At 45.6% G+C, this 23,713-nt stretch overlaps 1 protein-coding gene across 2 annotated transcripts in view; it reads left to right on the top strand.

Annotated features, from left to right (window-relative positions):
• The first annotated feature begins 14,717 nt into the window (after positions 1–14,717).
• PRKCQ (protein kinase C theta) overlaps positions 14,718–23,713 on the top strand; it is a 65,712-nt gene continuing 56,716 nt past the window's right edge. The window contains exon 1 of one of the 2 annotated variants that reach the window (XM_026119392.2): positions 14,718–14,871. The gene's annotated coding sequence lies outside the window, so the exon portion shown is untranslated. Of the gene's footprint in view, positions 14,872–17,393; positions 17,571–23,713 lie in introns of those variants that run through there. The other variant, XM_064500097.1, reaches the window with a different exon arrangement.

The following is a 23,713-nucleotide window of genomic DNA, read 5'->3' as shown; positions in this document are numbered from 1 at the left end:
ACAGTTCTGGGAGTTGAACCAGCCTCAGTTCTCTTGGCCTCTGGATTGCTCTCAGCCCTCCTTGTACAAGTCTCTCTCATTCTCTTCATATTTGTCAAGAGACATGCTCCTGTCTCAGCTAGCACCATGTGTCCCACTCCAGCCTTTGCCACGCGATACCCTCGGGCTGTTTGATCATCGGCCAGGCACAGCTGATTAGTAAATCCTTTGATTTCCTGTCCATCTGCTCTACTCTTACCAGTCATGGAGTGGAAGAGAAGTCAAGATGCTGAGCGGTGGCAGGAAAGGCTATCATCTGAGTTTCCCTGTGCTCTTCAGAGCCCTGTAAAAGATGTGTTCCCCATCAACCATCAAATGCTATGGCTCTTCTCACCATGATGCTGCCTCCTGTCTCAAACCTACAAAGACTTGAGGGATTTACAGCTTTCTTCCTACTCTATTAACTGTCTTCAGCACCATTTTCGCTCGAATTTTGCCCTTCAGGACTTGCTTAGGCCCTGATCAGAAGCCCTGAAATTCCGTGAAGGGGAAGCCACTGACTTCAGGACAACTTGGCTCACCCAAAAGGACTTTCATGGTGGTTGTGACTATTAGAGAGCTTTGGTTTTGACAGGTATCATCAGCTTAGCCAACACACAACCATCCTCAGCACCAAGGATCTACCTGCAAGTCCAAAACCCAGATCCGCACAAGTATTCAGGCTCCTGAAGCATAGCTGCATTAGCGTCCATCAAAGGCAGTAGGAAGATGAGGCACCAACAGGAATGCAATGTCTAGGGTCCCTCATGGAGCCGAATCCTCAGTCAGTGCAACCATTACGACTGATTCTGTGCCACATGGTTAATTCATCATCTCTTGGTTCCTTCCAGGCACCTTTCATTAGCCCTATCTCTAATTTGCTAGGGCTAAAGGAATGCTAAAATAAAATTTGTGGTGAATAATGGCCCCGCTTAAATCTATGTACCATAATAATGGCAATTAATTTGAACAGCCCATTTAAAAGCTATTGTATTGAGCTGAGCACAGGCCCAATTGACATGCAAAAGCCTTTTATAACCTGGTACTCTCTGCACTATCATCCATTATCTCCTAATTAAACAACAAAGTTCCCTTACAATGCCCTAGTTAGATGTCATTACTAAATATTTTGCCATTGCTTAGTGGATTAATGTGACTAATTAAACAACCTGCAGCATGGAGTCAAGACCCTGGCACAGCACTTGAAATGAGGTGTGCAAATCTCTATAAATTGTTTGAAGTCTAAACATGTTTGGCCTTTATTGACAGATAGGATTACTTTAAAAGTCAATAGATTTCTTCCAATCCCCCTCCCCCAGCCCTTAGGGAATAAAAATGAAAAAAAAAAAAAACCCCACAAACTACAATGTAAGTAACCAATCACCACTGGAAATGTTGATTTTCCATGCTTAAAGAAGAGACAGCTCCTTTGCCCAAAGCTTGCAGGGGATGTGAAGGTTTCACAACAAGGGTTTGATTTTAAAAAAGATGCCATTAAATACTTACATCAGTGATGAAATCCTAATCCTTCAGCTTTATCTGTGCACTTACCAGTAATATTCCACCAGATCCAGTAAAAAGAGTTTGGGGATGATGATTTTGTTTCCTCAGCAGAATAACCTGCTACTGAGAATGACCAGGCCCAAGCCACTGGTGCTGGGATTACAGGAACATTGTCAGATCCAGTCTATTTCCAGGAAAATTGTGGGTTTCCGGGTTCAATCTCAGCAGCTGCCAGCTTTCCAATTTGTGATGCAGCTGCCACTTTCCAGCTGCTGCTCAGTTAACATCTGCCTTGCAGGATCTCTGTTCTGAATTATAAACTTCAGATCAATGGTTATGGAAAGAGGTTAAGGTTTATTTAACCTAAAGAAAGAAGATTTTGAGTTGCAAAGCTTGAGAACACATACTATATGTGAGGCCACTCATAGCACATCTCTGTCTCTCCAATGACCCAAGGTGATTAACTTGAGTTAGACATCTGACGTTCAGACAGATACATTTTGGAAAGATAAATTTCTCAGCACCAGGCCCAATAGGTTCCTAATCCGTAACAAGGAGCACATCACTAATGAAATACTAATAATCTTTAAATGAATCCCCTCACCCAGGACAAAGTACAGTTTAGAGCAGCTGATAATGTGGATTTGTTCATAAATGAAAAGGCTCTTTCAGGATGTCTAAGATTCCCCCATGGAGCTGTACGGCAGCAGGCTTGCATTTCCAGTGACTCTGCTGAGTATGTCCAAACTCAAATCGATGACAGCAAAGAGCAAACCCAAATCACCATTCTTCTGCCCTAGTAAACCAACAACCTGCCAGTGAAAGAATACCTTAGAGAAACACAATAAGGTGTAGGGCAATAAACAGCATGCTAGATATTTTTCATGCCCTAAGCAACATCTGACAGTACGCAAAGGGTTCAGATTTGGATTCAGATAAGGCAGATCACAGTGAAACTGAAACTTTGTGCATGGTATCTAGTTCTTACTAACGTGAAGGACGTTGCCTGAGTTGTTATAAAAACCGTAGCACTTAGCATAAGCAAACAAGTCCAGTATTTTGTTGTCTGGAGGCAATCCCGAAATACCAATAAAGCAGCTCATTTACCCACTGTCCACCAGGAGGCAGAGTCATTAAATCAGTTTTCTTTTGCAAGGAAAGACCCTGATTTTCCTTTTCACCTGTCCCACTGAATTGAGTAGTAGTTGTTTTACTCCACTTTGTGTGTCAAACTGAGTATGGGAGGATTTAAAGCGAAAGGTACACACATATGAAAAAGATCCCTTTAGCTTTTTTGGCCTTCTACAGTTTGATCGCCGAACGGACCCGAAAGGTTCATTGATACCTGATTGCATCTCGACAGGTTGCACAGAGCTATTCTGATTCCATCTCTGTCCTTGTGGGGCCTTGAGTGTGCTCCCAGCCGTAGGATTTCACTGCTTGACCCAGGCCTGACACAGGCATATGTCACATGAATTAGAATAAACCCTATGCACTTACAAACTGGCACTTCCTGCCTTCCTTTCAGCCTCACTGATATCATCATCCTCTGCTTATTATAGTGCCCACTGCCCAGTCACAAGTGATTGCTTCCCCTTTCTCCCTTTGCACTGCAGAGTATTGCACAAACACAGAAAACCAGCTGCTACTCAAGCTGATTACAACTGAACAACTTGGTCACAGGGGAAATCATGTTATTTGAGTAGAGGAGGCAAGTGCTTGCTAGTGGGCTCAGGAGAGCAGCCTGAGGAAGAACGGGCGGACGGATATGCACCATATTAAAAGTGATTACCTCAGGGTTTAGGTCCGGTGAAGAAAGCCAGATGCCAGAGCTTGCTTTTGACATGGAGGGAGAAATGAACCCAGGCTCCCCAAATGCATTCTTCTGAAAGCTCGTCTATGTTGCCTCCAGTTATATTTTTCTGTGGCCATACTTTTGTGATGTTTCCCTGTTTCTCTTATGTCCATAATTCTCAGTCGAGGGATTAATGATGGCTCAGTCACTGCACAGAGGCAATGAAGCAAGGATGAAAGGTTGATGCATGGAAGAATCAGTGTGTCTGCACGCACACTTCTTCCATACCATAGAGGGAGGAATGGCTGTGCAGATAAAATGGCCTGAAAGAGCTTCCCCTGGCTGTTTGCTATTGCAAGGTGTGTGCCCTCTGTTGTCTGCAAATGCTCTTATTTCTTGTACCTGCGAACATCTCCATTTGAGAAATAAGAGTATTTGCAAAAATGATGGAGAGAAATGATGGAGAACGTAAATATACACATGCATTAATACTCACACAGGCAGAAGGGACATAAAACCATTGTGTATCTGCAGCTCCCCTTTGTCATCTGAGCATCTCCTTTCTCCTGTCCTCCTATCCTGAAGCTGCTGCCACCTCCTCTTTGTCCTACTGCTGTAGACAAGGAGACCCTCTTCTTGGAGAGCAGATGCAGACACCTGCGGCTACATCCTGGGGTGTCTGAGGGAGCTGTATATGCGAATAATGTCCTTGCTACAACCCTGTATCTCAACATTTCTGCAGATTATACATGCATATGTATGCATCTATGTGTGTATGGATGAGTATTTTACTCTTGTTATTTATATGCCTTCAGATTAATGCATTGCAGTTGCACTTTTTAAAGTTGTCCACCTAAAAAAAATAGTTTTTCTTCTTAAACTGAGCTCTCAGCCTGCATCTTGCCTTACCTCCTTAGTGAACCCCAAGCACAGACCAGTCCATTTAACTTCTGAATCCAGCCATTTCAACTCCCCACTCTCTCCCACCAGCACACTCCTTCAGTCCCCAGAAGCTTAGAAGAGACAACTCCTTTCCCTAACACTGAATTAAAATTATAGGAGTATTTCTATTGATACCCAAACTTCTAAAACAATTGGAGGCAGCCCTATCCTGGTTTAAATAAGCACAACCTTGCTCAGGTCGATGAATCTATTCTGATTTACAAGGAGCTGCATCTCTGACTTTACAGTCTCGACAATCTGGCTCTAAATTGAACTGATGGTTCTTCTTTAAAGTAAAATTCTACATGAATTTCATAAGCCAAGGGCATTATCCCTAAAGGAAATATATACTTTCTTATCAGCATTATTATTCTTTAGCATTCATATTTTACTAAGCAGTGGAGAAAGGAGGACCACTACTAGAATGAAATTTCAAAAATAGCTGCATAGTCTTCAATGCTACATGTATTGACATTACAAAATTCAGGGCCCTGTGTATTGCATGACCCAATTGCTATGTGGAGCTGATTCCCCATTACTAGACATGCAGTGACCTAAGAAATAACATGGATGGAGAGTTTGTGCAGTGACATATTTAAATGTGCACTGACTTTTAAGGGAAGCCCACAATGAATATTAAAAAGTCCCTGCATTTCCTAGGGTTGGTGTGTAGACCTGACTTCCCTTTCTCAGTTATGTGCAGTGACCTTTTAAAATCATTTTTGCACTCCAGGATTCCTCCGGTTTTTTAGCATTTCTCATTCTGATACTTCAAGAGAATTTAAGTCTTTTTTGTTGCTAATAAACGGAGCCCTGGATTCCCTCACCTGGAAAAGGACTTGTGACGAATGCTACTGCATATGGAAGAGTGCTTAGCAATTGTAAGAGAGTATTTTGACTGTAAACCAAAAAGCACAGATGAAAAGAACTGCTGGTTTCAGCTGTTACTTTTGAGACATTTAGTGTTATAGTTCCTTGATGTCTTACAGAATACTGGATTCAGTCCAATCTGCAAGCCTGTACTGAAAGATAAAATATAAAGCCTTGTTACCTAAATCCCACTTAAGCCTTCAAAATAGACTTTAGGTATAAAGTGCTGCATTTGCCTCCTGCATGGGGGACCTTACATTCATTTAATTTCAGAGTATATTTGATCTTTTTCTTATATATCGTAAAGGAAATCACAGGCAGCAACAAACAGCTGTGGGTCAGTCAGCAGAAACACAATTCTAGTTTTGTCCTTCCTTCCCATCTTTTGTTTTTCCTCTCATTAACAGGCACTCCTGAGTAGGCTTCCAGCCATCTAATTCTTTGTAAGAACTCTAAGAACCAAATGAAGCTGGAGGTAAAAACAAAATGATTCGTACTCAGTTATGCTTATCGCTCTCTGGAAAGCAAAGTGCTCAAACCAACTCTGCCAGAGACAAAATAGCCTCAGCTGCTACTGCAATGACTTACTTTTAATAATAAGAGAGTGTGCCAGAACTAGGTGACAGAAGTAGATGTGTATGGCCCCTAAAGCATGACTGGGAGGACTCCTAGGGGAAAGGATGCTCAAGGGACTTTGCACTCTCTAGATCATGACCATCTCGAAACAGAGGTGTGACTATGTCATGAAGTAGCATCGTGGCCTTCGTCTGTTTACTGACACACAACAAGAGCATTGAAGATGCAGTGGCCCAGGCTTTATGGCATGCCAGGGGTCCAAAGCGTTTGAAGCCAGTTGTTAGGTTATCCCAAAGTTGCATTTTTAGTGTTGTAGTGTTGAGGTCAATCTATGAATAAGATTGCGATCTAATGCAGAGGTATTGACGTCTTCATATGATCAATCAGCCCTTCCTCCCCCTTATCTACACTGCCACAGAGCAACTCCTTGAAACAGCTGCAAGAGCTTGTTTCAAATGAGCTCTGGTATTTCCGCACTGTACTGCAAGGCAGGCAGCAGCACCGACGTCCCCTAAACCAACACAAGTCAGGCAATATTCTCCGCCATCCCACCTACCCAAGCAAGCGTCCCCGCTGTGCACTGCCCCAAATCACCACCATGGTGGTGCGGGACCTCTTTCAGGCCCTCCATCCCAGCCTTCTCATCTTCCTACACCTCATGGCCAGTCTCAGACAGTGTCCTGAAGGCAGCCTACAGCACTAATCTGTCCTTAATTTCTTTCTCTTTTTCTCTTGGTCTTCTAACTCAAGCGCGGAGTTTTTAGTACTTCTCTGTACCCTGCCAGACATCCTGACCACAGTAGGTGTGAGAATAACACGCAGCAGAGAAACCATGTTTTTGGTGGAGGAGCGGGGTGGACATCAGTCATTCCTAGAAAAGTAATAACGAACAGAGAGCCTGTATCAAAGCCACAGCCATGAAATGCTTGGGGAGCTCCCTTTTGTTTCTCGTCTCCCTGAAATCCCATCTCTGCTTCTACCGGCAATGCTTTGGTACCTGAGTTGTTGGTTGTGCCTGGTAACAGAGAGAGGAGATCATTTTTTTCCCTTACTTGAGCTTTCCATATCCTTTCTCAATGCTACAATTGCCCACAACTTGCTCCAGGTTCCTCCTCCTGATCCTAGCTGAGATCTCTGTAAGTAGCATTTACCTATAAGGACCAGCTCGTCTGGCTGCCAGAGCTGATCTGAAGGGATTTGATATTCAGGGAGAGGCTGCCACGTCTAATGCCATCTGGTCTCATTCTCTACTGTGCTGCTAAAAGTTAAGTCCATCGTGTCTCTTGCTGGGCATCCCAAAGCTGAGGTCATTGATGGGAAAGTGTCCTGGACACCGAGCCTTTTTCAGTGAACAGAGGTTACTGGGGAAAGTCATAATTTTGAGATTTTTGTGGCCCTGATACAAAGGACGTGACAGTGGTTCCCTTAACCAGAGCCTGACATATTTCCATTAGCCATCACTGATGGTAAATGCACTCACATCAGACGTTTTCATAGCACCAGGAAGAAAAAGTTTTGACCTTTCACCTTAACCACTAAAAGAAAGCAAGCCAGCAAACCCACTCCTCACCCGAAATACTCACCACAAGGAGGTCAGATCTGAAATGTTACTGTCAGCAGCCTCTACTCACCCCAGCTAACGTTAACTCTGCAACAGATAAGGCAGATTTCTGGGAAATTCAGAAGGACCGTACACACTGCAGCGCTCAGCTGAATAACTCATTACTAGCAAAATTTCATTGGGAAACAGAGCACCATCTACATACCTCTTTGTTTCTTTTGAATAGGCTAATTCAGAAGAATTAGCACGCGAGCTCGCAAAAGAAACAGAGCCAGAGATAATTCAGAGAAATAAAACTTTCAGGCTTACAAAGCTCTCCATGGATCATCAGGCCTGCTCATGGATAGGTTACAGAGAAGAGGTAAAAAACATGGAAAGAGCTGTTTTTTTGCTGGGCCCTCTCAGCTAGGAGGGGGCACACCGGGGCAAACCAAGTGCAGGAAGCAGATCAGCGCTGCTTTTGCAGCACCAAGAAGGTGGCAACGTGGGCTCAGCGTGCAGCAGAGCAGCGGGATGGCAGCTGCCAAGGGGCTGCTCAGCATCCCCCCATGTCGAGGCCTTTCGAGCTGCATCTCAGTTTCACAGCTGCATCTGCTAACGCACTGATGACTCCTCCTTGGGACAAGATTTCTGGGGACTGGCAGTGTGGGGATTTGTCTGCACACACCCAAGCTGTTCACCTGAAAGGGAAAAATCTACTTTCAGACTTCTGATGGGGGGTAGGGTTTTTGCAGCTGTGTTCTTGCATTGAATGCAAGTTCCCTAAGCACCAAGTCCCCACTCCAGGGATCAGTGCCTCTGTAATTCGCTAGAGAGAGAGGAACAGCTGAAGAAAGCTTCCCACCAAATGGACAATGATCTGGCCACTATCCTGCAGTGTGGGAGATCTTCATCCAAGTCCTTCTCCAAATTGGAAAAAGCTGGCATTTGAAAAGAGGATTTGTCCTCCCCTAGGCAGGTCCTGTAAGCATTGGGCTGTATCTGGGGAAAAAAAAATTCTGCAGTGGGGTAAGAAGCCCAGTGGGGAGTGACAGTGTTGATATTTTATTTTTCTTGCATATCTTCTCCCAGGGGAGTGCCCTGCTTCCCCGCCCTGAAGTGTTGAATTTCGCTGGGTGGCTGGCTACCCAAAAGCTAGACATTGCCCTTCTGTCTCTCTAGGCTTCAATCTCATGTCTATAAAGGAGGGGAAAACATTCTTGTCTGGAGCACAATATGGATAAATACATTAAAAAACTGTGAGGTGCTAATATCCTAGATTTGAGAAACTTTGGTCCTCCTTCAGACAACCTGTTCCGCTGGGCTTTCATCCTCCAGACCTCTCCGTGTGAAGGAGGCTGTTTGATGCCAGGAGTTGTTTGGTTTTAGGTTTTTGCACAATGCCCAGTGCAAGGGGTTTCTGTGATGGGCACTAAGCACTTCTGAAATACTAGTGACAATAAACTGCTCTGAGCTACTGCAGTATGTCACCGGCAGGCAATCAGACAAAAGTTCTGTGTTTCTCCATCTAAGCAGTGATCAGTGGCTTGTGAAATGAGTCCCCAGCTCTAGGAGCCAGGTGTCTACGCTGCCGAGCTGACAGCTTCTTTGAGACTCAGCGTCCTTACTGACAGGCTCCACGAACAGGCAAGGGAAGGGGAGAATAAATGAACCTCGAAGCAAAGCCTCTCAACCCTTCATCATTACAGGACACACAATATGGTTAAGACCCGAATTTATACAAACCTCATGGTGTCTTATTGGTCTTTCTGACAAACTGTTTTATTTGAAAAGTAGGAGACTGCAACTGTCTGTCTGCTGAAAGCTCAAAGACAGTACAAAAAACATCTCACGGATTTCTGTGGGGAGAGCTCAAACTGTGTCGAGTGCAAGATCTCTGTGTGAAACCCATGAGCCCTGGCCAGCTGTGCTGCAGGAGCCCGTTTGCTTCAAGGCTTTGCACATGCCTCCAGGGAGAAGAGCTGCAACACCTCCACAGCATCATCTGCATCTTCCACCTCTAATGCTCATTTCATATTTCAGTTATGCTATAGTTTATACAGCTTATACAAGTTTATATAGCTTGGTATATATATATATTATATATAGCTTGGTATATATATCAGCCATGAGAGGACACCAAGGAGTGAGTTTTCAGCAGCAAGGCTCAAAACCAGGACTTCCAGACCTAAAACCAAAGCACCTCTCATGTTCAAGACAAAAAGCCCTGTGTTGCTAGCACGGTGGCAGCAGAAGATTGATCAGCCTCCCAGTAATCTTGTCCTTAGAGTGCTCTCTAGAGGGGTGCAAACTTCTGTGCTGAATATGAGTGCAGGTTATAAAAATAAATGTGGACACACTTGAAATCCTGCTCAGCTCTGAACCTCCGTAACTCCCCAGAGCAGTGAGTTCTGCTAATCTAGACTGAATTTAACCTAAAGCTCTTTTAACCAGGAAGACAGTAAATACAGAGGATATATAAATACATTTACAAAAGAGCTCAATGTGATTTCAAAGATGGTTACTGTTCTTTTTGCTTCAGACTTCCCCATGAAATTAATTAATGACATAAAGCAGCTAAGCAGGGCAGAAAATGTGTGCCAACAGCCCAGCAACCCCAGAACGTGGCAGCTTGTCTCCAAGAGTGATCAATAGCAACCACCCAGGGAAAGGATAAAATTAGGACAAGCTTGGAGTCTGAGCTTTCAATGATCTCCATTTCAGGGAGACTCTTTACCAGTGATGGTGTCTTTATGCTGAAGCACGTGAGGGAGTATTGCTCTAGTGCAAGCAATGGGACACTATTCTCTGGGAGAAGAGAGCAGTTTCTGCTCACAAACAACCCAGTATTTTTTCTAGCAGTTTCAAAGCACCACACCTCTCCTGCAGCTCTCCTGCATGCTGGACCATGTGGTTCCACATCGTGAAACTCTTGGCTACAGAGCTGGGTGGGAAGGTTTCATTCACCCCAACCCCTCCACCACAACCCACCTCCTCCTCATCACCGCTGTGCCACTCAGCTCTTCACATGGCCATGCCCTGCGAAAATGATCCTGGTTAGAGGCAAAGGGTACCCCTTCTTTTTTTCAGTTTTGGTTTACTTGTTTTTTTGTTAATTCAGACCGTTTTGCTGCTCTGGTTCAGAGCGCGGTGACACGAGCAGTTGAGTCAGCAAAGCAAGGAAGCTGCAACCTGGGTGAGGAGACAGGACAAGGGCAGGAGGGAGGCAGAGTGCGGGAACGAGCAGGTGAAGGCAGGAATCCGCTTTGCCTCTGTGGGCCTGTGCCCTAAATTGCTTGCTTAAGCATCTGTTTAAACTGATTATTTCAAATGCCATCAACTCATGGCTGCTGACCTACTGCCACATCGAGCCCAAGAGAACTGAATGGGGACTGAGAAGAAGCTTTACAAAATCACAACTGAGTAAACTTTATGGGCTGGGACTATGGTTTGTGTCATATGTTCGGGTGGTCTTTGGCAGGAGATGTACAACTCTTGGATGATGCTGCAGCAACTCCAGTAACAAGATCTCCACCATGGGGGAGATTCGATTCCTCTTTCCAGTTTGAAAGCGATAATAAAGACCTGTAGTCAGTGCAGGTTCAAGGCAGTAAAATCGAACTGTACCCTGCAGATTCTCCCATACTTACCCACCCTTTCTGGTGAAGTGTCTGAGAAACGTGCACCGTCACACAGTGTTTTGCAAGTGGTTTGATTTGCTCACTGCATTTCCTGCCCTCTTCTCAGGAGGCCGGGGAGCTCCCGAGCTGGAAGTGTGTAACAGCGGCGTGGACAGACATCTGACATGATCGGCCTGGGGCGCGTTGGACCTGCCTCGGAGGGCAACGAATGAAGTGACCTCTCGGGTTCTTTCCAAACCTATCTCTTACGGCTGCTAGAAGAGATTGAAACATAAACATCATCCTGACATGCAGTGCACATTTTGAGCAGAAGTGGAAAGCTTTAGGGAAGAAAAAAAAAAAAGCCCAATTCTAGTGCTACTTTAACATTGAAAATGACCTAGCCTGCTATATTTCCTTCTTTTTTTTTTTTCAAGTACTTGAACTCAATACCTCATTAACTGAGTTTGAATGAATTTAAAGCAAAGAGGAATTTTCGGCCGTCTTCCCAGCAGTTATTAAATGTGTCCTCTAGTTATTTTTGCCCCCTATTTTCTGTAAATTAATGAAGAACTTGTAAATAACCATCCTTAAAAACCAAACAACAGAGACAAATATTTTGAGAATGAAACCATTCAAAAAGGCCCATTGCCTGGCCAAAACACTCAATCAGTTTAATTTTTTTCTTTCTTTTTTTTTTTTTTTTACTGAAAATGTGGGTGGTTTTCAAATACAGGAAAGAAAACACGATGGCTTGTGGTGATATTTTCCACCAGAAAGATGCAGCTTTAAGGGCTTTTGGTTTCCAAATACCTACACCCACAGGAGTGGCCTCGTCTGTTGTAGAAAGCAATGCCTGATTAGTTGTACAAGTCAAATTTAATGACAATAATAATATACAGCAGTTGATGCATGTTTCAGTGGAAGCTCTGTGTCAGCTGGGTAATTAATATGGCAGCTGCCTCCCAGACTACAGCACTGTCATTTTTAAATATGTAAAAAGCTGCTGTGAAAAAAGAAGGGAGAAATCTGTTCTTCATTTCCCTGGTGGCTAGGACAAAAAGAAGGGGGCTTAAATCACAGCAAGGAAGGTTTAGGTTACACATGAAGGAAATGCTTTCCAGCAGCAGAGGACAGCTCTGGAACAAGCTGCCTGGGGCAGGCGTGGAGTGTCCATCACTTGCCCGGAGGGACAAGTTGGACAAATGCCCTCTCAGAAAGGGCTTGTGTTGATTCTTTCTTGGGACAGGGGTGACCTGCCAAGGAGTCTTTCCAACTTTGTGATCTTGTCATTACTCAGAAAAATGCTTTGCCAGGAGAGGATGCAAGCTGAAGCTTTCTTCTGCCCCGAGTTTGGAGCAAGGTGGCCTGATGCACTGTTCTGAATGTGATATCTAGAACTTAACCCTCAGCATAACCATTGCAGAGGTGAAAAATCTCCCATAAGCAGAGCGATCCTCATTTTACCAGCTGCAGTGCCATGCTCTGCCCCCCAGCTAGGGATCTGGTGCATTTGTGGGTGCAATACCAAAGGGGTCCAGGAACAAGCAGAAGACCATGGGGCTGCATCGCAGCTGGGAATGCGCCACTCCAATGCCCCAGCCTTGCACACATCCAGCCTAAGTGCAGAGTGACATTACAGTCTTCTACCCACCATGTTACTGTATCATGCAACTAAAAAGAAAGTTGAAGGATTTTATTTCAAAACACTCAGCTTGGGTCTGCAGAGGTCTGCTACTTCTCCTACTCCTAGCCCCGTGATATCTCCATCACCTCAAGTGCCCCTTAGGGTCACTTTGCTAGCAAGTGGAAGTGCCTTCTGCCTTTCCTTTTCTGGAGATGTCTGTAGGAGCAGGAAGCCAATTTGCCAGCTCTGCCCTCCTGGCTGCTTCTGAAGGAAAGGGCACTTCTGCAATGCCAGGACACTCCTGAAAATTGTAGCAACAGCATCAGCAACCGATGGAGCTGCAAATTTAAGAAGGGGTAGTTTTGTCAGCAATTTTTCTTAAAGATTCAGGCAAATTCCAGTGTTGCATGGAATCCAGGCAAATTCCAGTGCTACATTTTAATTATCTGCTGCTCACCTTCAGTTGATATTGAAGAACCTCCTATGTCTGTTTGCAGTATCAACACCCCCCTCCTCCCCAATATAATGCACTCTGATGCAGACTGGAAAGACAGATACATAATTTAATGGCATGTTAGCAATTAAAATGCAAGATCATCTGCCTCATGAAATGCCTTTTTTTTCCTGCTGATAACACGGATACGTATTATATTCGGCTCAAATTGTTCCATCAAATAGAGGAGAAATGCTGTTTGAAAGAAGTTCATTTCCCCTGATTTCCAAAAGCCCAGTAGCTTTTCCTTTTCCCCTCCCCTTCCCCTCTCTTCTCTTTCTATAATTGGATAGTTGATGTTTTAGGAATCAGTGACAAGTGCGAAACAATCACATCTTGCCTTTCTACAACAACATTCAAATGAACATCCCAGCTTATTCAGAGTGAGCACTTAGAGCTCCTAAAATTCCTAAATGATTAATTTTGATGATCTCAAAAAAAAGCACCTATTTTTCCCAGGTCCGGCAGGTAGCATGTTCTGCATCTCTAAAGGCAAGAATTATCCCCAGCAAAGCAGCAAAGTGGCATGATCTACCTCCCAGGTCCTTTCTCCATTGACTTTTCAGGGAACCAGCATCTGAGATACTTCAACAGTTGCCTAAGAGTGTTAGGATCCACACAAAGTACCCGAATAGGGCCCCGCATCTTCTGCGGATATGTCTCTCCTGCTGTCAGAAGCGTGATGGACATCTGCAGGTCTCCTGGATATATGTCACATTTGTGTGACTGCTATCAACAGCAAGGCCACTGTTGTCACAGGGCTGGCCATCTGGCCATGCTTCTGCAGGATGTCCGTCCTGATGGCCAGGAGGATTCCTGTTGGACTGCTCCAAAACCCTTTGGCTCCCACATTTCCAGGGTCTTCTTTCTTTCTAATCACTCATCTCCCAGGTTCCCAGGCCGTTCCCCCCTCCAGATCTGCCTGCCCCCTGGCATCACACCTAATTTTGTAGCATGGGAGGAGGCCATGGGAATAGTGGAGCAGCGTGCGTGTCCCCGGGGAGGTCCTGAGCAAAATCCAGGCAAAATCCACTTTTGACACCCTCAAACCCTAAAAGGGGTATACCAAACAGCTCAGCCTGGCCTTGTTCTGGATAAAAACCTAGTCCAAGGCAGGGCCCATCTGGAAGAGAGGTGTTTGAACACTCACTGGTCAAGAACATGACGTGATGGGACAAATAAATGAGGAAAGACACAGCCCCCTTGACTTCCCCTCTGCACTCCTCAGCAGACCTCCCCGGCTAGCCACAAGGACAAGGCTCTGCAGCCTGAGCAAACTCAGGTTGTCCCAAATATTTATTTTCCCCTTTCCTTTCCCCTTTCCTTTCCTTTCCCCTTTCCCTTCCCCTTTCCTTTCCCCTTTCCTTTCCTTTCCCCTTTCCTTTTCTCCCTTTCCTTTCTCCTTTCCCCTTTCCTTTCCCCTTTCCTTTCTCCTTTCCTTTCTCCTTTCCTTTCCTTTCCTTTCCCTGTTTTCTTCCCTTCCCTTCCCTTTTTCTTTCCTACCGCGGTTTCCCCGCCGCCCAACGGGGTTGCGCGCACCCAGCCCCGACACGGGGCTCCCTGCGGGGCCGCACCACGATGCGCACCCGGCCGCCAGCGCTCCCCACGCGGGCACCGGGCCCTGGGGAGGCCGGGGGCGGAGCAGGGGGGGCGGGCGGCGGGTCCAGGTGGCGCGGAGGAGGAGGAGGAGGAGGAGGAGGAAGAGGAGGAGAGGGCAGCCCCGGGGGCGGCAGGCGGCCGGGCGTGCGCTTCCCCCGCGGCGGCGGGGCGGGGGCGGCTGCGGCCGGCAGCGCTGCGGGGAGCCGAGCCGGGCTAAGCAGAACCGGGCTTAGCAGAACCGGGCTGAGCTGAGCCGAGCCGGGTTGAGCTGAGCCGAGCCGCGCCGAGGTGAGCCGAGCCGGGCGGGCAGCAGGCGCGGTCGGCGGGGCGGTGCGGAGCGGTGCGGGGCGGTGCGGAGCGGGGTGACGGGTGCGCGGCCACAGCGTGCCGGAGCGGCTGTCCCGCTGCGGGGGAGTCGGGGTCCGGCCGCGGTGAGACCCTTGGGCGCACGAAGGCGATGTGCTGCGCGCACCCCGCGCGTGCGAGAGGGAGAACGCCTCTGGGTGCCCCCGCGTCCTGGGTGCCCCCTCTCCGGCACCCGGCGGCTTGGCCAAAGGCACAAAGCGAGAGAGAAAATTTGGGGAACTTTTGGGGATTGTCGGCGGTTCATTGTACCCGGGACGCTGCTGTTTTACCCCGCTTCAGCTATCGTTGCTCACTCTGTTGCCGTATTTAAGAGCCGTTGTCAACTTGAAATCCAGCCAGAAGGCGCTTTTTTTTTTTTTCTCAAATAAGAGTTTATATTACTTTCAGGTTCTACACCTGATGTCTTTTGCAAGTCATTGTGGTTTCATAATCACATTTTCCTGCCTTTAAAAAGTGTTGTTTTCTCCCTTGTGTCTTCATGCAATACAAAGAAGAGGGGAAAATGACTGAGAAAAACAGTGAAAACAGACTACAGCCAGAATGTTATTGAACACACACAGTAAACAAACTGGAAAAAAAAGAGGAAAACACTTTCCCCTGTTAGTTTCTTTGATGTATTTTAGGTGTTTCTTGGTTACAGCAGTATGCAGTAAGACAGCCAGGTTGAAGTTTAGTTTTCGAGTGAATGTTGTAGCTCATTAACTGGGTAAATCATTTTCAGATCTAATTTGTAATATTCTACAAACTAGCACTGCGGTAAGTGTGAAAGCTCGTTTGGGTGCTAAAGAGAAATGAACTGTCTCCATCCGTCCTCCGCTGCATACTGCTGTGAGCTGCATTTCCTTTTGAAGGAGGAGACTTGAAAACCCAGCCTGGCCGTTCAGTCTTGAGACTGTTACATGCATGCACGTTGAATGCCAATGAAGTTAAACTCTTGGGTGTAATCAGTACCTTTTTAATAAGCTCTTTAATTTGTGATTACAATGCAACTAACTCCTCAGCTGTACGTTTCTCCAGTCTCATAGACTAGTGCAGCACTTTGCAGGGGCAGAAAGCTTTTCATGGGCTTTTTAATTTCCACCAGTGAAACGACAGTGGCAAAGAAAGTGACTTGAGCAGCTGAAAGCCACTCATTGGAGTCATGCTAATAGCAGATTATTTAGGAAGGTTACTGGAGCAGGAAGAGATAAAGTTTCAACTGAATTTGCTATTAAAAAAAAAGCAGGGGGAGGGAGAAGCAGAGCTATTTGCAATGAGTAGTAGTGCTATATTCTGATCTTTACTTCTTGGAACAGTCAGTCCCTTGGTCTGGACCTGGACCTGTGTTTTGTTTTTTTGTTTATTTGGTTGTTGTTGTTGTCTGAAGAAAGGACTCCACATCCCCACCGATGTGGCATTTTCTGCTTTCTGGGAAATATGCTTTGGGAGCCTAGTCGAAGGATGAGCAAAGAGCACCTGCTCCGAAGAGGTTCCTGCTTCAGCTTGTTGTGGTGGAGCAAGGCTGTGTTCAGCTGGTGGTAGCAGATGGCCTCCTAAGATAGCCCCTTTTCTAGAGGCCACAAGCCTGGTGAGCTGCCTTTTGTTGAACACCTGACACCAGTGTTGAACCTGGCCCCCAGTGAGGGCTCTGGGTGGTTGCCGCGGTCTCTCTCATTGGTGTCTAGGCTGGGCATGAGACTTTGACATCCACCAGCCTCTGCTCCCCCTGAGCTCCCCGAGTGATGCCGAACCCTTCCATTTCCTCCGGAGCTCCCACCATGACTTTTTGGCTAACCCCGGTGAGGACACACGACGAACAAAGTGAGCAATGCTCAAACCGTGCAGAGGTTGCTGAACTGAAAGACTCCCCACTTTAAGATGTAGCCACAGTTACAATGGCATCAGCAATACGATGCTTAACCAGGCTTCCTCCCCACTTTTAGATGTCCTTTGAGATTTTTTTTCAAAGACATTTCAAGGATTCACATCCCTCCTCCTGAACCTCCATCCTCCATCTCAGCATCACAGGATTCCCCTTCTGCCCAGGCTGCTTCTGTAATCAGGGCAAACATTTTCTTTCTTTTTTTTCCCCCCCAAGAAATACACACCAATTTTTCAAAATTACGCTCCAGGCCTGCAGTGACAGATGTCCTTCTGGAGAATTTGCCAGTTTGCTTTAGGACACGGGGGTTTTGGTGAGGAGGTAACCATCCTGTTCTCAGGTTAGGGGAAGCTTCTCCTGAACTGATACCCTTTACAGCCCATCCTCTTTGCAGATGGACTCGGAAACTTTCCTCCCCCTCCGAAAGATACAGTAGAGGAAAGGAACCTCGCTGCCATCAACACACAGCAGGTTCATAGCAAAGGGAGCTATGAACAGAGACCTATTACACTACCAGGGTGGAGCTAACTATTTTTGTTCTACTTCAAGTGAGCTTCCTTTCAAAGAAAGTCACTCAGTTGACTCTCGGAGCTTCTCACGAGTGCAGCGGCTGCCTCACTATCGCAACCGAAGTGGAGGGCCGCAGAGAACAGGATTAGAGAGAGAGACGAGGAAGGAGGGATGGAAGGAAGGAGAGTCACAGCACTTTAATTTCCCAGCATGACAAGTTTTTGCTTTTCCTCCTTGGGATCTTTTCCAGGTTTGTCTCTGCGTATCCTTCCATTTTGATTTTTCTGAAGAAGGTGATCTGGTGACTGTAAGTTTTGATGGCAGCTTTGGTTTTCTTCTCTTGTTGACTGGGTTTAATTGCAAAGAGCTCTGAAGCAGGCTGCGGAGGAGGTGAAGCATTAGCCACCTTGGTGGCTTTGTGAGGAGGGCTGTTCTCTCGGAGCTTCTCTCGGCTTTTTGCATATATATTAATGGGTCTAAGTTTAAAAACTTGGCCAGGGTTTGTGTAAGCAGAGTGTTGTTCTTTGCCTAGGCTTTGAAAAAGTGATTTTCAAAATAGGAGAAAAAGAGAAAGTGAGTTCAGTGGTACGAACACCCAAAACCTGAATGCATGAAATGATGTATAGGACTAACCAGGACCTTGATCCTTTAGTGATACGTATGCGCGGCTTACTGCAGATGAACAGCCCCTTGCGCGATTGTTCACATGCCATCTGCTTATTCCTATACAGAAACGTTCGCAGGATCATGTTCTTGATTCATGCCAGAAGGCAGTCTGTGTTAAGCTTTTGTCATGACAATTTGTTTCCGTGTTGCAGTGTTGTTCTCTGCTTGCCTGTACTTACATCCTAGCCAGAGCATCTGACTCCTCTTTGTAGGCCTGTCTGGAAAGAAAACATTGGCAAAGGCAGTGTAAACCGAAAACCCTTTGCTGTAGCCAATTGCAGAGTGCTTTCTGTATCATTGCTTGTTTGTGTTAATTTTACGGATTACCAGGCCTGCTGGAGATTTTTAATTTGTCATCACGAACCAGATCACATCCAGCAGCAGAGCTAAAGTGCATTAACTTTGATGATGTGTGTGGAATGAGCTCAGATTGCTTCTGAAATTATCCACTGCTGCCTTGGCAGTGGAAAATGCCCCTAGGTTGGATAGTACCTGATAGTAACACCACTGCTTTTGAGCAGCTTGATGGGACATAACTGGGTCATCCCATTTTGGGATATTTTTAGTTCCACATGTGTGTACAAATACATTCATGTGTTTGGCCCTCTTGTTTCTCGGAGCACAGAGGGGCAGAAATGCTGAATGGAAGAAGTGTAAGGTTGTGAAGGATGTAGCCAGCACAGGGAGAAAGGAAAATGGTGTAATTTCGCATAGCTGTACCTTGTCTCTCACCCCGTCAGCGCAGTGCCATGTGTGCAGTGCGGTGTAGGGTTCGGTTATCTTTAAAAAGAATTTTGTGATATTTATCTGAGCGGTAAAGAGCCCTGCGATTCATGGATGATAAACTCTGTGTAGCATTTTTATCGTTTTTGCAAACGGTCATTTCCACATCACATTCTACTTGTTTTGGGCTGGATTGCTTTTCAGTAATTAACTACCAGAATTCTCATTTATTTTTATTTTTTTGGTTTTGAATCAAAAGAGAAGTACACCCCCCTTTTCCTTGTACTCATGCAAATGCAAGCAACCCCTTAATCTCCAAGATGCACAACAATAAGCACCAGAAATATCCGCTCTAAATGACAGAAAATTTCCAGTTGATAAACAAAGGAGAACAGGGACATTATGAATCTGGTGGATATCTGTTTAAGTAGCCCTTGGTCTAATTCTCTTACTGCCGTGACTTCTGTTGCATCCCTTGAGCTTGCCATTTTAGCAGGGAAGCAAAGGGAGTATTTACAAGTCATGTCCACTTTAGGGCATCCTCACCCTGCCAGCACGGTGGGAAGGGAAGGGCTGGTGAATGCAGCTCAACACACGCGTTGTCTACAACACGTTTCCTGTGTGGCCAAGTGTTTTAATATACGGGTATTGACTGATACCGTCACTGAGCTGTCGAGGCCCTTACCTGTGTGTCAGTCCGTGCCCTGATATACAACACGGATAACGCTCCCACGCTTTGCACACTTGAGGATGGAGATGGTGGCTCTGAACTGCCTGGGAGGTGCTTGCAGGCAGGGAGAGGCATCTCAGCCAGAACAGTGTGAAAAACCTTGGGATATCCGAGAAACGTGGCTGTGAGCTTCACTGAGCAGTATTACTGGTGCTGAGTGCAGACTTTGAATGAAATAGTGCAGAGAGAAACATTTTGTCCCATTACTGAGCCTTGAATCAGGGATGACGCTGCTTCTCCAGGAGCAGAAGACGACACTTTTCATGGAGAAACCTTTATCTTTCACTGCATACTTCTTGGGTTTTTATCTCCTCAGCAGTGCCTATTGCATACCTGGGTTTAGGGGGAAAAAAATAAAATAAAAAGCATCTTAACCCCCTTGGTTATGAACTAGAAAAGCAAAAACTGCAATTATAGAGTGTCAGTTTTTTCATGAGAAAAATGTATTAGTTTACACCAAATTATTGCAGCATTGAAATCATCTCTGAGCATGGAGAAGGCAGCCACAATGATGATCAATTCAAACAGTTGCTACCCAAGGCTGCCAGCACATGAGCAGTTGAAGGAGAGAATTTATCATGACATCAAAGATCGGTACCTGTGGGGGATGACTGGAACATCCTCCATGGTGTGTAAAGGCATTCAGCAGTGGCAATAACACCCTTTTTTACTTACTGCATTATAATCATCAGCAATCAAGACAGTAGAAGGACTCTCTCCATAATTAGTCCTGCCCTGATCAAGAGCTGAGGATGGGATAACGTATGAATGTATAGTAAAAGACAATCCTGAAGAATTAACAATGCAGATAGGAGTGAATTATAGCAGAGGTAGCAAAAGCATGGTAAATATGGAAGTAGGAATGGTGATAGAAGGCTAAAAAAGAAAATGATGGAGGGAAAGAGGAAATCTTACAACCTTGTGTACAGATAGACCACAGCTCTTCACGAGAGTAGTGGCATGCTCACAGACAAAGAGGTAGAAGAGCAGGGCCTAAGTTGGAAGCTTCAGGGTTATGGATTTAGTCTTTTATAGTGGACACGAGAAATAGTAGTAGTAATCAATAAAGGGGTTTTCCATTCTGACATATAGAATGTTTGGGGTGTTTTTTTGATTGTTTAGTGAAAATATATTGGTCCACAATGAAAATATTTTGATTGTGAAAGCAGTTAATGTGTGTCCTAGGAATTTCATTATGGCTGTTATATGTTCTTCTATTCAGTTGGTCTCCTGGAGCTTCCAAGATGTGCCATGATCTTTTTTGTGGTACAGGAAGGTGTTGGCTTTATTGCTGGGGTTCCTGGCTATAGCACTCATAGAAAATGTGCTCCCATGGATGAATCTGATTGACAGAAAGAATGAGGCTATGAGGAAACAAAAACGATAGTTTTTGTGAGTTTCTGATTTTTTTTTCTCAGAAAATATTTATTTTTCTTTAGTTGAAAAAGTAGTTCTCTATAAAAAAATCATGTTTGACAGAATTTTCTGTAGCAACTGAAAACACCGTCTCGCCACCAGCTGCCCATGGACAGTTTCCTATAGTCTCGGTAGGAAAGCGATTTAAAAAGGCAGAAGAATGGCCTTTGAAACTGTTTTGAAAAGGTCGCTTCAGACACGGAGGATAAGATGAGAGGAGGTGCAAGCATGCTTGCACAAGTGTAGCACAGAGTGGAAGAAGCTGGGTAGACCTCACACTCATCATTACAGTAATCTGGGGCAGGAAAAAACCTTCATGGAGACAGACAGCCTGACTGACTGAGAAGAAGATGCTGGTTACAAAGAGGTGGGTAAGAAGATGGATAGATATATGGAGAACGGTGACCGTGAGGCTGGAGCTGCTAATGGGTACCTTCCTGCTGCAGAAGGGTGAAAGTTTAAGCTTTGCCAGGTACCACTATGGTCACAGAGGTCTTGGTTAGAGATTTGCTGTGTTTAGGTCTCTAGAGAACCGAGTGAGTTTGATGAACACGATCGCTCTCATGTAGCACAAACAAGTCCCAGTCCAAACAAAAGCTGTGAACCCTGATCACAGTTTCCTCAGCGACATTTCTTCTCTGTGCTTTTGGTTCTAAGCAAAGGATTGGTATCTGCTGCCCACCCTTTCCTGCTGGGCAGGACACACAGCACCATCTGACAGCTGGTGTAAGCCACAGCAAACACTTCTGGAAGCAACTGTGTCCCATTCTTTGTGTGTCTGGAGTTATTTGCTATGCTAATCAAATAACAGGATTGGAGCTCAGGTGGAGCACTGTGCTGCAGTCAGCTGGGCCATTTAAGTGTCAGCATGGTGCTTGGCACGGTTTTAGCCTGTTTAAGCAGCATGCTGGCAGGCACAGTTTGAGTGACAGTGTAGGATATGGACTGTTCCCTGTAGGCAGGTTGGATGAGGATCTTTTGAGGAGGCAAAATATGCTTGAGGGATATGCAGGACACTTTGCCGTTGGGACCAGACAACACATCTTGATCCAATTGGTGTAGCACATGTATGTCTATGTACTGCTGATCCAAATGGTACCAGCTCTGCTCCACATGCTCAAGTTGTCTTGTTTGGGTGTACCAGGACATGAGTGGCCTAGAAATGCCAGGCTTATGGCATATGTGCCTGTCACAGGACAGAAAGGAGATATGCCCTTGCCCTCAGGAAGGGCTGTGGCCAGAAAGGGGTAATGAACCTGAAACACAGGAAATTCCACTTGAACATAAGAAAACACGCCTTTACTATGAGGGTGGTCGAACGTCGGAACAGGTTGCCTAGAGAGGTTGTGGAGTCTCCGTCCTTGGAGCTGCTCAAGACCTGACTGGACACAGTCTTTAGCAACCTCCTGTAGCTGACCCTGTCTGAGCAGAGGGATTGGACCTGATCATCTCCAGAAGTCCCTTCCAGCCCCAACTGTTCTGTGATTCTGTCAATTGTCCTCATGAGCTCTATATGGCAAGTTTGGACCTCAGCAGGGAAGGTGAGGAGAAATAGCTCTCCCTGGTTACCAGTATGGACCTTCTCCTCACTGCTGTGTCTAAGCTGGATTTTGTGGACTAATCCACAGCCCTAAAGGGCCATCTCCAATGGCAGTGTTTTGGCTGGACTCCTCCATTTCTCACCTTGATAAGCCTGAGACGTGTGAGGGATTAAATATCACAGTACAGCAGACAACTTACAGCCCACACTGTAGCTCTAGGTCATACACAGATTTCTCTTCTATCATCACATCTAGATATTTCATTCCAGAGCAGCCACTCACCAAGGTCAGGAAGTGCAATTGCTCCCACATATGTCATTGCACCACATGTTTTCTGGAAAAACAAATAGACCCAGCCCAGCCCAATAAGCAGAAAGACTGTTACATGTCTATAAATGCACACATTGGCTGAGAGTATGGATTTAATGTGGCTCCTCTCAGTAGCGCAGGTACTGAGGGTAAAAAAGGGTATATTCTCAAAGCAGACTGGCTGTAGAGCTTTTGCCAACTAGTTGTTTTGTAGAGTTAATGTTGTATTTTGTGGGGGAAGACCCCCCTCTAACAAATGTACCCATAGCTTTGGCCAGAGAGCAGGGTTCTTCTTGGGTTTTGTTCTTGCCTCTGTCTGTCCTCACGGAGATTGGCACTTGATGCAGTAACCCAACACTTAGGACCAAGTTCTGTCCTTGGGACCAAACACCCAGCAGCAGTAGCCTCACTGTGAGCTGAATGTCCGTATCTAAGAGGCCAAATTTAGCCTGTAACGTAAATAGGCTGTGCAGAAATGGGGCCTTAGTTTTATTTTTTAACGAAAAACACAAGAAATGCTGGCGAAAGCAGGATTGTTTGCAAACATGCAAGCGTAAGGCTGGAGCAATTTCCCTGAAGGCTGCAGGCTTGTTGCAGATTTATCTTGACTCAAGAGAAGATGTAATTGAGCTTGGTCTTTTAATAACCCCTGACTTTGTGAAGTAGCAGATAACAATCTACAGTGGTACTCAGGAACTCCACAGCTAGCAACAGAACTGCCGTCACATTAAAGGAGGAAGCCAAGCTTTGGGGTTATATACCACCATAAATCCACAAGAAGCTCACTTGCTGCAGTGGAGTAGCTCTGGACTTAGGCAAGTGCATTGTAAGCAGAAATTTGACTTCTATTTTAATTGTTTGAAGACTAAACTTCTATTTGATTGATTTTTTTCACTTTGATTTTGGATGCACACCTTTCTCCTGAGGAGGTTTCTGATATGGTCATTTGATTTTGCTGTGGATTTTCTATGTTGTGGTGGGCTTGCGCTTCCACTGATGTACATAAAT

The sequence above is a fragment of the Dromaius novaehollandiae genome, chromosome 1 (genome assembly GCF_036370855.1).
Source record: "Dromaius novaehollandiae isolate bDroNov1 chromosome 1, bDroNov1.hap1, whole genome shotgun sequence".
Classification (NCBI taxonomy): domain Eukaryota; kingdom Metazoa; phylum Chordata; class Aves; order Casuariiformes; family Dromaiidae; genus Dromaius; species Dromaius novaehollandiae.
This window is presented reverse-complemented; position numbering and strand designations above follow the sequence as displayed.